This window comes from Hordeum vulgare, chromosome 7H, assembly GCF_904849725.1.
Source record: "Hordeum vulgare subsp. vulgare chromosome 7H, MorexV3_pseudomolecules_assembly, whole genome shotgun sequence".
In the NCBI taxonomy this organism is placed as follows: Eukaryota; Viridiplantae; Streptophyta; class Magnoliopsida; order Poales; family Poaceae; genus Hordeum; species Hordeum vulgare.
Genome location: NC_058524.1, coordinates 11,589,892 through 11,598,815, shown reverse-complemented (window position 1 = coordinate 11,598,815; position 8,924 = coordinate 11,589,892). Strand labels below are relative to the sequence as shown.

Below are 8,924 nucleotides of genomic sequence, written 5' to 3'. Positions count from 1 at the left end.
ACGTGACGGACTGGCTAGGCGTGCACGGCGCATCTGTGAACCCTCATATCCTTCATATATTTAAGATGAATAAGAGGGTTTGTGGACAACCCAGACGTATAGTAATGATATGAGGGATTCGGTTGAGTTACTTTTTTCTTCTATCCTGTCCGATCACTGATTGGACACATCTAAAGGCCAGAAAGAATGCTCTATGATATATGTGATGGGCAATATAATAGAATTTTCTATAAGGTAAACGTTTCTGGCCGGTGCGCCGGCCGAACCCTTCGGCCGGCCGCACGCGACCCGCCTGAGCGCTGATTAGGCATGTAACTTTTTTTTCGTCAAAATTGTTGCAACCAGCGTTCATATTTGTTACAAGCTTTCTTATTTGCTACATTTGTCCAGTAAAAAAGCTGCATATACGTTTGGTTGCAACTTCAGTTCGTCGGATTTTTCGTTACAATCGGTGTTTTTTTACTTTTGCTACAACTGTGTTAATTTTTGCTACAATCAGCATCATTTTTTGTTGCAACCGTTCAGTAAAAAAGTTGCATCCACGTCACGTAGATATTTGCTACAACCGGCGTTTAACTTTTGCTACCACGCACCATCAGTTTTGTTTTTTTGCTACAATCACGTAGATATATATTTTTTTCTAAAAATTTTTTGTTGTGACCGTTGACGAAAATTACTGCATCGCGTTAAATTTTTGCTGCATCAGGGAAAAAATGTTACATGAATATTTAACGGTACGGACGGTTGACGGATCGTGCGGGCCGCGTGCGGCCGGTCGAAACTTTCGGCCGGCGGGCCGGTGCAGAGCACTGACCTTTCTACTCCCTCCGTACCGAAATATAAGTCTTTTAAGATATTTCACTAGATGTCTACATACGAAGCAAAATGAGTGAATCTATACTTTAAAATATGTCCATATACATCCATATGTAGTTCATTAGTGAAACCTCTAGAAAAACTTATATTTAGAAACGGAGGGAGTATAAGTGTAAAATTCATCACAGATCACTAAACTTGTCGCAGAACTCACTTTGATCCCTGTACTTCGAAATACTCTAAACACGGTCACCAAAGTTGTTTGAGGGGTTCACATACGGTCAGTGTACATATTTTGCTTAGCTGGCATACAGTAGACCGATTTGACTGGGACGTGGCACTAATTAACTAGCCTACTTGGCAAACTGCGATGGTCCCACATGTCAGTTGGAGCAACAAATAATAAATGTAGTGCTAAATTTTTGCTTCGGTGTACGTGAGTGCTAAAAGGTTGCAGCTAAAGCACTCTAGCCACTACGTCCAAGAGGTTCATGCTCAACACGTAGAGCGTGGCTCAACATGTAGAGCGTGGTTAGAGCAAGTCTAGTAGAACCCTCAAACCCTTAAATAATCATTTTTTTACAGTTTTCGTCGACAAAACGACGTAGACTAGAACCCTTAAACCCGTAAAAAAAATTAAAGGTCCAACCCGTAAACCCCTTCCTAGCCTGTAAAAGTAAGGGTTGGGAAGGAAAACTGTCCCCAACCCGTACTCCACTTCCCACCTCGCGCGGGAGGCAGTTGGTTCCCGCCCGCGCGAGGAAGTTGCCTCGGCCGCCGCCGCCCCGCCTCCCCCCGCGCTCCCTCCGCGCCCGCCCTGGCCGCCGTCGCGCCCCGCCCGCCCCGGCCGCCGTCGCACCCCGTCCGCCCAGGCCGCCGTCGCGCCCCGCCCCCGCGCCCGCCGCGCCCGCCCCGGCCGCCGCCGCGCCCGCCCCCCGCGCCCGCCCCGGCCGCCGCCCCTCCCCTTCCCTCTCCCTGCCGCAGAAGGAGCTCGCCGCGGCGGCGCCGCAGCAGCAGTAGCGCGCGAGCTCCAGCAGCCGGTGCGCGCGGTCCTGGCTGTATTCCGATTTTGAGGGTTGGGTTTGAGGGTTGTAGTCTTTGCCCCTATTTTTCAGCCCTTAAAAGTGTCAAAAATGTGCAATTCTCAACCCTTAAAACTAATTTTTGTTTTAAGGGTTTGAGGGTTCTACTAGACTTGCTCTTATGATTCGAAAACTAAAGCCTCATCTAAAATCAAAACTGATTGATTGACCCCACATGTGCGGCTGATTTGGCATGCCTACATGGACAATATGGCGAGGTGGAAGATGGGCCCACCGGTCAGCCTCCCATCTCCTTTCACCATTCTTCTTCTTCCTCCTCCTCTTCCCCCTCTCACTGACTCCTCCCACCACTATCCACCACCTGCAACATGCCGACGAGCTCAAACAGAGGGAGGAGCACTGGGGACCGGGCGCCAGATTCGGCCACCAGCCACCGCCGCATCGCCAGATCGGCCTGCCCCTAGGTTCCTGCTCAGCGCCAGGAGGCCTCGACCTCTAGCGTCGCGCCCTGCCGCCTCCCGTCTCCCACATCCCGGCGACGCGTCGTGCCCCCGCCTCCCACCTCCAGCGTCGCGCCATGGCCCCCGCCTCCCACATCCCCTCGACGAGCCACGGCCCTGCCTCTCACATCCCGGCCTCCCACCTCCAGCGTCGCGCCATGGCCCTCGCCTCCCACATCCCGGCGATGAGCCACGGCCATGCCTCCCACATCCCGCCAACTGTGCAGAATCCTACCCGCATGTTGCCTCCTCTGCCATGCTTGGATCCAGTGAAGGTGAGGCAGGCAGCAGAATCACGAGGGGGGATGGGATGCAACCTCCAGTGACAGATCTCCCTTTCTTGTGCGACACCTCCTTCTCCTAGATCCACAACAATCTCGTCAGTTGTGTTGTGCTCGCTGGAGCAGAATAGAGGGGGTGGCCGGTGGTGACGGAGACGTTGGGTGGAAGAAGAAGAAGATAGCAAAAATAAATGTGGCTAGCAGGTGGGGCCTCCATCCACCTCAGCAGGTCAAACATTGACTAAAACTACACATCATCCCGACAGGTGGGCTCAGGATGTCTATTCTTCTGTTATTTGCGTCTCGAAGCTGATTTAGTGCGATTTGTTAGTCACTTAACGCGAAAGCGATGGGTTTTTATGATTTTTAACAAAACCTATAATTTTAGAATACCCTAATTATAAATGTGATGGTTTTGTGCAATTTATTTTCGAACGGAGTATCATCTGACGACGTAGCGGAAGAGATGTGGGCACGGATTGGCCATCGTAACGCACATAGGAATGCGGTGTCGGCACAGGGCCACGAGCCATGGAGATCACCCCGAAGGCTAGCGTATGCCTACCAACCAGCGGTTGTTAACTAAGTCAGATGATAATTGATCAATATAAACCGCCCCATCCACTGTACGATTCACGAGAATAGGTCACTCAGATTTGTCCGTGTTAGGACATCTCTAATGGTCGTATGATCATCGTTGATAAAATTGCCACATAGATGATTTTGATGACATGACACATAATAAAAGAAGAGAGAGAATGAAACCGTATGAACTTGAAGCAACGGTTCATGCACAAGCTTCGAGACAAACAAGGTTATTTCTTCAACATTTAATGGACCCACACCTTTAGAGCCATGTTAGGTAGCAAGCCATGCGTTCCTTGTTTTTTTGTTGGGCGCAGCAAACCACGCCTTTCACTCGAAAGAAAGGCAAGCCATCGTACAAGAAACATGCATGTCAACGTACTGACGGTTCTCACACATGGCCATGCTGCAACCATTCGAGGTCACATGCCAACACAGCTCGCGTTACGTAGCTTCTGTCGCGTGCCGCGTCGGCAACATGTCATATGGGTCACACCCGAGTTCTGCAGTTCACATAGTGTCTTAGGGTAATGTTTGGTTTAAGTCCCAATTTGCTTCCCTTATCGAGAAGTCTCTGTCCTTCGTTTCATCATCCCATCTCAAATACCCCCTCCGTCACTTTGCAAAAACGTCTTATATTATAAGATGAATGGAGTATGAGACAAGAGAAAGCAAGCCAATAGGGAAGAAGAAAGATGTTGCAACCCTTCCCGTCACACGAGGCGTGGTTATTGCTGGTGGAGGCCATCATAGCACCATCGAAGATGTGATGTCACATGCGGCTAAGGCGTTGACTGGTTTGTCCAACATTGCAACATGACCGATGTGCAGCTAATTGCAACATGACTCCTCACAACGTGTAATGCCCCGGACATACCCGCCGGCGGTCGTTACTCGTGGCAGGATCTAGACTGGTCTCACGTATCAATACTAGTCTTTTCTTTTCTACGCACTTTGTCCTCACTCATGCGCACCCGGGATCAACTTTCCGGTCGGTCACCCATCCTAGAACTACTCCAAGCTGAGAACGCTTAACCTGGGAGTTCTGTTCGAATGGGTTCCCGGAAAAGAAGGAATTCCTTATTTATATGAGTAGTCTATCATCCCTAATAAGCCAGGCTATCACACGACGTGACGCTAAGGTGCTCGATCACACCGACCAAACATCTTGTGACCCGTCCGATCTTTGCCAAACTCAGCCGACTAATGAATAGCATGAGCTTTGCGGCATCGCGGCCCGACTTGCGGCAGCAAGTGGGATATCCGGTAGCAGCAACAACGTTACTGGGAATTGCAGGTTCATAGAATTTTCTTCCCTTTTGTCTTTCCTCGAATTAAATCGCCCTAAGACCATTACCATTAATTCGTATTGAACGTGTGTGCTGCGCTTGCTACACACCAATCGGCCTTTGTAACATCAGCATGTTCTCTTGACCCGGTCTAGAATTTGCATCAACAAAAAAGAATGATGGACGTCCTTTGCAAAATTGAATGTCCACTTGCAATGTCGAACGTCTCGCTTTGCAACATACCTACAAACCTACGTACTATGTAGAACCTATTTACTAAGATGTCGACAATCTTCATGCCCTCCGACAAATAAATGACCGACTGCCGCAAATCCATCCCTCCGGCGCCTCAAGCTGCTTCGCTACGGCCTCCTCCGCCTCGATCTTCGCCTCCAACTCGTCGAAGAGGGTGTCGGCCTCCGCCTACCTCTGCCGAATGAGCCGATGGTTGGCCTTTACCTCGGCCTCATCCCGGATGAAATCCACAATGGCGTGCTGCTCCGCCATCTCCTCCGATTGGGCAACAGCGAACTCCGACTGCCTCTGTCGGATGAGCTGACGGTTGGCCTCCACCTTGGCCTCATCCCAGATGAAATCCAGGATGACCTGCTGCTCCGCCATCTCCTCCAATTAGGCGACGACGAACTCCGCCTCCGTCTTTGCCATGATCAAGTCGGGAGCCTGCTCCTCCGAGTCGTCCTCCTCCATGGCCTCCTGTTGCTGCTGCGGCTCCTCCTCCTCCTCCTTCCCGACGAGTCCGGAGGGAGACCCGGAGCGCTGCGTGCTGCGCGACGAGCTTGGATCTCCGCCTCGATTTGCAGGCGCCGCTCCGGAGTGAGATGCGCGTAGGTGATGATGAGCTGTCGGACCATCCTGACGCAGAGGGAAGTACGAGATGAGCAACAGCTTGGGTGACGTGCGGAGAGATGAAGCAGAAGAATGAGCTAGGGCTGGGGGCGTCGACCGTCTTAAATAGTCGGCCCCAACGTCAGGCGGGGAGCCAGACGGCACCACGCGGCGTTCACACCACGTCGACGGTCAAGGCGCCCGTCAGACTTTCGGGCTTTCCGACGAGTCCACGTGGGGCCAAGCCGTCAGACCGACGTGACGAGCATATCTGGGTTTTTCTATATCTACCTCATATTTGAGCTGGAAATGAAGGATGATGGTTAGTCCGAATGTTTGAGAGACCCGTATGGGTTGCATTTCGTGACCGGACGGCCTGTCCGGATGTTCCGAAGAGGGTTTCAGGGGCTGGTTGTATCTCGGATGTTTGATATTGTGTATCTTTTGTATTGTGGATGTTAGAATATTTTATAATCCGCCGGTGTCTCTCGCGCCAACCGGCGGCGCTCATCTCCCTCGCCGTCGCGTCTCCCCCCGCCACTAGCACGGAGGCGAAGCCGAACCAAAGCGAGGTAGTCAGCGAGATGCTGCTAGACGAGCTGCTCCGCTGCCAGATCCACGAGTGGTACCCGGCGTTCCGCCGCCACACCGTCCCCACCGTCGTCATCCCCCTCCCTGCCGCCTTCCTCCGCTACCTCTCCGGCCAACCCGCCTGCCCCTGCCCCGACGCCCCTCACCAGGACGCGGCGGAAGGGCCTCCCTCATTCCTCCTCCCGGCGCTCACCTCCGGCCGCACCCCCTTCCCGCCCCTCCACGCCAACCTCGCGGACCGCGACAGCTCCGGCCTCTTCTCCGGCTGCTCCGACGACGAGAGCCCGCCCCGCCCCGCCTTCCCCGAGCTGGAGGCCGCGGTCGACGCGGCCATCGCCGAGCTCGGCGGCGCCGCGCTCCCCAAGCTCAACTGGAGCGCGCCCAAGGACGCTGCCTTCATGTCCGCCGACGGCACCGTCCGCTGCACCTGCTTCGCCGAGGTCGCCATGCTGCTCCGCTCCTCCGACTGCGTCGCGCACGACCTCGCCTCCGCACGCCAGTCCTGCCAGGACTTCGTGCGCGCCAAGGGTGCTCGACGGAATGCCAGACAGGACAGTGCTGCCAACAAAGCGGGTGCTCCATCAGATGGCGGTGCTGGTTCTCTGAGTGATCCTCCCACTGATGGTCTCAACGAGGGAGGCATTCAAGCTGCTGCCGGCAGTGATGGAAGCGATGATGCGCCGGAAGAAGATGTTGGACAGGAAAGCAGCGATGATACTTGGGTGGATGATGGGTTCTAGTACTACCTCGCCCTCCGCAAGTGGTACCCGGGCCTGCGGCCCGAGTCAGAGTTCCGTTGCTTCGTGCGGCAACGAAAGCTGGTCGGCGTGTCGCAGAGAGACACATCTGCTTACTACCCTTCACTGCCTGGGTGGAGTGCTGAGGTGCAGCCGAAGATCGAGGATTTCTTTGAAGCAGTTGTTGCACCGCAGTTTGCTTCAGAGAATTACACATTTGACGTTTATTTCAGAGCAGACGGCCGGGTGAAGCTGATTGATTTCAATCCTTGGGGTGGCTATACCTTGCCCCTTATGTTTACATGGGAGGAGCTCGAAGACGAGCAGCGAGGAGAGGACGAGCTGGAGTTTAGAGTGGTAATGGAGCAAGGTGCAGTGAGGCCAGGATTAATGACGGCAGTGCCGTATGACATGCTGGATTGGGGGGAAGGGAGCGGCTGGGATGTATTTCTGAAGAAGGCTGACGATGAACTCAATAGACAGACGGCCGCATTAGTTATGGATTCGTAGTTGAGATCTAGAACAAAGCAGCCTTTGAGGGCTCCAGGAGTTGAACAACTGAAGCGACACCTATTGGTAATTTTTCACCGGTCGAAGCTAGAAGTAACAGCCTTGTTTAGATTGTGATGCAGCCTCATGACACTCTGCCGTTTTTTCCCGTGACTTTTGTAATGCTGGATTGCTAGTAAGGAATTACCACATGCTGCTTCATCTCAGTTATGTCTTCTGATATTTAGAGAAACATATTTTTAGTGGAAGTTTATGGCCCATGGCTGAAATTGCAATGGATCTCTGATCTCTGAAACATGAATACACATTCCATATTACCTTTGCCGTTTTATACGTGCCCGCTTGCATCCACTTATTTATTTTGGCATTTCAGTTGAGAGTTCAGCCAATGATCAGTAGCATATCTCTTGGTCAAAAAAGTTTAGCCTTAAACTCTCCCCCCACATACAGTTCAAACCTTGAACTCTACAATGGTCTGGTTTGGCACCCTGTACTCTTAAAAAAGTTTGATTTTCAGCCCTTGCTTGGTTTTCAAACCTTTGGCTGAATTTCACCCTGGAATTCCCCATGTGGCTGCCATCTATACCCAATTCGGGGCCCACGTGTCATTCATGTGAGTTTGCGTGATACCCCAGCCAAAAGTGGTGTCGAATAATACACAGGTCATAGTCCGGGATCCTGATACATAAAGTCAAATAGCAATTCATAACCAAGTTTATTCTCGGCAACTTTGAAATCTTCTAGGTGTTCAATTCTTCAAATTGTTCCAAGGGCTGCTTCTTGGAAGATTTGTCCCTATTAAAGAGAATGTTGCACTTTGAGAACTGTTAAACTCCGTTAATCCCTGAAATAAGTGAGTGTGCTAGTCAGTTAAAGATCTATTAACTTGGTTATTCAGTTTCTATTGGCTACTAAGTTTATCCTATAAGGTGCTCTACTGGCTGATAGCTTATAAGCCTGAAGCTCTATGGTGGTTATTTCGCCTGCTATTCCAAAAAAATAAATTTGTCAATGAGTCTTGGTGCTGGGAGACTCAGGTGAATGTATGTATGGGCAGCTCGGTTGCTTGACAAGGTAGGATTAATGCTTCCTGGCAATTATTTGTCACGAGCGTATTACTACTGAATCATAAGTCTTGAACAAGTTATGTTTTGCAGACAGCAGGGTTGAAGCTGAACCCAGAGGGGGTACATAGCAACAGCTTTAGCGACATGGTTTGATGGTTTCACAGAGGTAAGACTTCTTGACTATGGAATTAACCTCAGTCGAATATCCTACCGTCAGTACAATAGCATAGTCTTCGACATCATTGGAAGCCACCACTGGGACGCGGTGGTGGGTGGATGTGCGTGTTGCGAGGCCAGCTAGTAGCAGCTACCCTTGGTATCATAATCTACTGGCTGTAGCTTTAGCAGCGAGTCCTGGAGCTCGCGATGATGTCTTCCACCTTGGCCATCCTGCCACACACGCTCTAGTGTGTAAAACACATCTCCTTATCATGATCCACATCTGTTCTCCCCAAATGATCCACATCCCGTGGAGTAATTGAGTAACCTATCCAGAATGTATCTCCTTGATATGTTGCTAAGAGATAGATTCGGTTTCTCTCGTTCTTTCCTCCATCGTAGTCCGGGTCATATGTTCTCGGGTCGTCACTCTAAACTTGCTGCAAAATCTGTACTTTGCCTTGGCGAGTGAAGGAATAAGAACTCCTGTTCTGCACCCC

The 8,924-nt window shown here is 51.4% G+C and overlaps 1 pseudogene; it reads left to right on the top strand.

Moving 5' to 3' along the window:
* Window positions 1-5,822: 5,822 nt before the first annotated feature.
* LOC123408504 lies at window positions 5,823-7,529 on the top strand (annotated as a pseudogene).
* Window positions 7,530-8,924: the final 1,395 nt, after the last annotated feature.